This window comes from Amblyomma maculatum, chromosome 2 (assembly GCF_055883805.1).
Source record: "Amblyomma maculatum isolate TAMU_Amacu chromosome 2, ASM5588380v1, whole genome shotgun sequence".
NCBI lineage: Eukaryota > Metazoa > Arthropoda > Arachnida > Ixodida > Ixodidae > Amblyomma > Amblyomma maculatum.
The window spans coordinates 104,057,394-104,063,393 of NC_139345.1; positions in this window are offsets into that span (position 1 = coordinate 104,057,394).

Sequence of the window (6,000 nt, forward strand, 5' to 3'; positions counted from 1 at the left end):
GTATGGTGCACATGAGTGAACGCTGTTAAGCGCAGAAACGGAACGCTTTCACGAGAAAACTGAAGGCTCAGTCCCTCTTTTGTTTACTAGTTCTCAACTGAATCCTGTCTGGAGAGAAGAAATGATGGTAAGGAAGAGCGCAGAGAGAGAAAAAAGCGCTTAAATGCTTGGAGGGATGTGCTTAAGGGCTACATCGGGTTCCTTTAAGCCCTCTTTGTAATACAGTTGTCGTGGCGGGAATTCGAACCCGTGACCTTGTTCTCAGTAACAAAATGTTCTAAACAATGAACCATGGAATGCAATGATCATCGAGTTCGTAAGCTTGTAGAAGGAGCAAGTGACCTCAGGGAAAACACGTTTTTGTCAAGTATAATACTGGAAATACCGCGGTTCTCATTTAACTGGCATTTGTAGGCCAAAGACACGCAAGTACGCCATTACGCTTAAAGCTCCGTCAAAAATGTTTTCTTTTTTTATAAATTGTAAGCGAACATGTTATATTTCATGGAAGTATCAAGTACGAATAAAAAAATGGTGCAATGTTTTCTCGTATACAATACGCAGTGTCGGAAATGCTTCATACACGGATAAAGGAACCGAGGTACGTAGTGAGAAAGACCTTGGCATAACGGCTGCATTATAATGATCTGTCATTATAGCGAAGAAAGGCATAAGTAACGTAAATAGTGTTTAATTTTGCTTACGTTTATGGGGTTTCCTTCCAAAGCGACTCACGCTACGAGGGACGCTGTAGGAGAGGGCTGCGTATAATTTAGATCTAGTTGAGTTATTTAACGGGCATCGGCATCGAACAGGCCACCAGCGCCTCTAGACGATTTTAGTTTTGATGCCGGGGCGCTGCCATCTTAGTTTAATGGTGGCGCCCCGTATGAGCCAAACTGGGAAAGTCTGCTCCGGCTCCGCTTGACGCCATCTTGGGCTGTGCTGTGCGTGTTGATGCTGCGATGCGGCAGTGTGAAAGGGCTGTTTCGCGCTGCTCGTGGAAGCTATCTGACACCTTGTTGCTATTTTCTTTTTTTTGAGCGCGCTAGTAAACCGTATATCATCCGTTTGGCATGGCGGCAGCTTTTGGAAACAGCGCTAGCGGCCGGGGTGACTGCGAAGGATTGCGTTCCGCTTCCGCAGGCCGAGCTCATCAGAGTTAGCTGTGAGTATGTATCCGTTGTATCTTTAGCGATACATGTATTTTCAATTATATTTTATAATCGCAGTGGAAACTGTATACACAAATGCACAGCGAATGAACCGTACGGGCAGCTACCGAACGCGGAATACAGATACTACGAAAGATGCTTTCCAGTCATCGCCGCATTGATTTAACGTGAAGGGCGCCCCATTTCATGTCGTGAATTTCCTCTCAACAGGGCATATTTATATTCGATGTTGCGCTGCTTTCATTTCGCATTAAAGGCACGGGCAACGTTCACCGCGGTTACGCCGTTAACCGTTGCTATCGCGTACCGAGCTTGGCGAATGCATGCGTGTCTGTGGTGCGCCGGCGATCGAGTGCGAAATGCGTACGATCGAGCTGTCCTGCTTCAACAAACGGTATACTTTCAAGTTAAACCACGGTTTAAGAACAGCACGTAAAAGAAGTAATGTCTAAAGTAGCATCCGTCGACGTTTTTATGCAGCCTTTGTGTACGTCCGGCGGCGCAGCAACATCGTATCCCCGTCCCGTCGTATCAGCTTCATTTGCATGACGTATTGTTGAGCAAAACGTCGAAAAAAGAGCGCTCTCAGCTGCACCAGGAACGAAGACGACAAATTCGCAGCACATATAGCAGCGCTTATCAAAGCGGCGCCGTCCGCTGGCGCGGTGGACGACGACACTTTTGCTGAGCGCTACTCCCTAGTGGTCGTTAGGCCTAAATTGTTTCGCATCGAAGGCACATCCGACGGCGCTTTGTAATTGCTCAGCGATAAAGTAAATGGTCTCTCGTGGAACTGCCGTACTGCCGATGCCATTGTATCAGTAAAAGAAAGATGTAAATTTCGGGTGACGCCTTAGCAGCCGAGCCAGCGTGCAGACGATGAGCCGCGCGCCGCACCAGCGGCAGCTGGCTGTATTGCGAAACTTGTTTGTATTGCACTTACCAATAACACGGTATGGGTCAGAGATCCGCAATAATATTTTTTTATATATTTTTGCTGTTAGCTTATTGTTTAAGTGAAGAAAAACATACGCCTATGATTAGAATAATTACAAAGGGAGAAAACTCTTCCATATGGCTGATGGACAATAATAGGAGCCGAAGTCAGCTCAGGTCTCATAAATCTTTTTTCGGCATGATATTCACACCAGCAAAGGGGAGCCCCGAAGATCGTATCTTATTGTTTTCTCTTTTATCTAATTACCCCCCCCCCCCCTCTCTCTCTCCCGTCCACGGCAAGATAGCATGATAACATTGTTAGAAGAGAACAGCACGTGCGGAGGCTCGAGGAGGTAACGACCGCTTCTATATATTAATTGCCACTTTATTCGGCCCGCACATAAGCAGCACTACTGAAATGCGGCTGCTTATGTGCCCCAGCTGCATGCTTTCCCCTTTTTCAACGTTTCTAAAGCTTTCTTAACTCTTTCCTTCGTCGCTAGCGTTGGAACGTCTGACTAGTTTTCCCAATGAGGATCTCATTATTGTCCTGACTACTTCGGCTACTGTATAGTCGTGCCCCGTTAATATGACCCCCGTTAATATGGACGACCCGAATTATGGACACTTTTTCTGGGGACGAAACCTTTTCAATGTATTTATGCCTCGTTAATATGGAAATTCGCTGTCCAAACAATGGACAGGGGAAGAATGCACGCGCCCCACTTGGGCCCATGTATATTTGTCTCGTTAATATGGACAGTGCTTGAAAAAAAGCAGAGGAGTCCGAACGCAAGTTAAAGAAGGGCACGCCGCCCGCGAACCTACGCGACAGCCGATACGGCGGGATGCCTGAACGAGTCCTGTGGGGTTGCAAAGCAACCAAAGCGGGCGTGTCGTCGTTCTAAAGGGGGGGGGGGGGGGGGGAGCGTAAGAGCGGAGAAGAACGTACACAGCAAACCGAGGGTCAGCGTAAGAAAGACCCCGAAAGGGGGGAACCAAGAGATTTCTGGGTGCAGCGGAAGTGCCACCGCAGTTGGGAAAACAGCAACATGTGGTTGCAATAAATTCTGCTGAACGTGAACAGAGAGGCCGGTAAAAGCGTAAGAAAGAAATGACAGGAAGAAAGACAAGTGCCTACAGTGGCGGTGGGAACTGAAGTTTTCTTTCCCAAAGCGCAATGTGTGTTCCATGAAGCCATTAACACTTTTCGGTGAGAGTTAAGACACACTCACAATGTAGAGCGACAAAAGAAAGGCGACGTACGAACACGCAACCGGGACCGGGCGTCCCGTCCTGGATGCGCTTCCCTCTCATGCTCCTGGTTTTCATCCCTGTTGCGCTGCCGAACTATGCACACTAGGCGGTCCGTATGTCGGCTTCGCTTTGAGTCAACGATGCGGCCTTGACAAGGACTGAGCTCTTCGTAGTCGACTATCCGTCGTTCTAAACTGTACTTCAGCTTGGGGTGTTTGTTTTATGGGAACACTTAAAAACTGCGCCAAGAAGATGGGATGTTCGATAGCCCTCTGCATAGCATCTTGCCAACTTGACTCCCTTGCTTCCTTACAGAAACAGTACAAGGCAAAAGAAGAAAGAATCAGAAGACCGAAAAGGCAGAAAGGTTAACTAGGCAAAAAAGTGCACAGCATCAGGAGCCTGTAACCCTCAACTTGAGTCTGGCTTTTGGCATGGCGGGAGTTAAATGCAAAAGAATAGAGCTGAACGCAGGCGCGAAATCTGTGAGTATAAGCGGCAAAAGCCATCGCAGTCAATCCAAGCTGCGAGGGACTAGTATCGACAGCTCCGCTGTTTCCTCGTCTCAGGAGAATCTCAAGCAGCTACTTAGCGGCTACTTTGCTCAGTGAAGAGGCCATTTTGGAAGTAGCGGTGAGTAGAGAATCAGACGCTGATTCATCGGCCAGTGAGGAGTTCGTGCTCGAAAGTTCGACCAACACAAAGCCCAACATCACGGGTGCCATGGTAAGCGAGTCGCTTCAGACTGCACTACAATTTTTCGAAGACAACAATGACAAGGTTAATGCACTCAAAATTGCCGGTGTTCTGTGAAATTTCGAGTCCAGTGCGCACCGTTATGTACAAAAGCAGTCAATTACAATTGCCTTTTCTCAATGAAATCCTTTTTGTTTTTATTCATGACTCGTTATTATGGATGGACAGTTTTGGTCGGAAACGAAAGCGTACATATTAACGAGGCACGACTATATCAGTATAGAACTCCTCGGCTACTTTGACTATCTTGTACATATTTGTGATGAATTTACCTGCTTTGTCCCTTAGAGCATACAGCTGATTTTGCCTATGCGAAATTTCCTCTTCACAGCATTGGGCTGCCCCCGTTCTTTAGAGCATGCTCAATTTTCCGCATGTTATACTTCCTTATGTCGGCCACTTTACGTTTGTTGATTACCTTTGATATCTCTGCTACTTCTATCCTATCTGTAGAGTGCGAAGCTTTCATACTTTGGCGTTTATTAATCAAATATATCGTCTCATTAGACAGTTTACCGGTATCCTCTCTAACTATCACACCGCCTACTTCTACCGTGCACTCAGTAATGATACCTCTCGCTTCTAGGTTTGAGGCATACCCTCGATTAAAGCTGAATCTATTCTGTAGCGATATCCTGAATTCTTCTACCCTCTCCTTCACCGCTAATTTGTTGATGAACTTCTCTCTTACTAATCTCTTTCGCTCCCTCTTCAGATCTAGATTAATTCTAGACCTTGCCATCCTGTGGTCACTGCATCGCATCATTCGTATTTCCTCTATATCCTGCACAATTCCGGGAATAGAACCCAGTATGAAATCAATTTCATTTTTAATCTCCCCCTTAGGGCTTTGCCATGTCCACTTGCCATAGTTGCCCACTACGTGGTCTCCAGTTTGCTTTCTACCTACCTAGACATTGAAGGCGCCCACCAGTACAGTATAATGTGTTTTTACTTTCCCCATTGCGATTCTACATCTTCATAGAAGCTTTCTACTGCCTGGTTATCATGACTTTATGTAGGCGCGTAGGCGCCTCCAGTTTATACCGCTGATTAAGCTTAATTACGATGCCAGCAGCCCTCTCATTAATGCTATCGAATTTCTATATATAATCAGCTATATCCTTATTGACAAGGAACCCTACTCCTAGTTCTCGTCTCTTTGGTAAACCTCGATAATACATGTCCGACCTTCACTACAGTATATGCCCCATTTGACCTCCTAACCTCACTAAGCCCTATCAGATCCCATTTTATAGCCTCTATAATTCCTCCAACAGTACTGCTAGACTGGCCTCACTAGCTAGGAGTCTAGCATTTAACATTGCCAAGGTCAGTTTCCAATGGGGGTCTGACCGGAGCCAGAGATTCTTAGCACCCTTTGCTGCGTTGCAGGTCAGCATTAGAGATCCCATTCAAACTTAAAATAAGCTTACAACGCTTATTAATTACGTACCGCGTTTGTGGCTATTAACTGATTTATTATTCTGTTTTCGTGCACACTTGTTACTGTTCATCAATTATTTTATGTTGTAAGAAAATTGCTAACGATATTAATTTTTACCTCTGTTGTTCCGCATCCTTCTATGCTTGTGCTTTGTGTTCTTTTTATTCTTCTGAACTGCCCTTTCCAGCTGTAATGTTCCTGGTATCCTGAGGGTAAGCAAATAAACAGATAAATTAAAAATGATCTTTCGAAGGCGCCATTTTTAACCTTGAATATTTCGAACTATGGCACTGATCTCGGAAATTTGAAAACTTGGCTCCCCTTCTAATTTGACAGTCTTCAATTTTACAATCTCATTGTGCCCTAAAACCAGACAGTTCATTCATTCAAACCAGGCATTTCAATTTCATTGAAATAATTTTATTT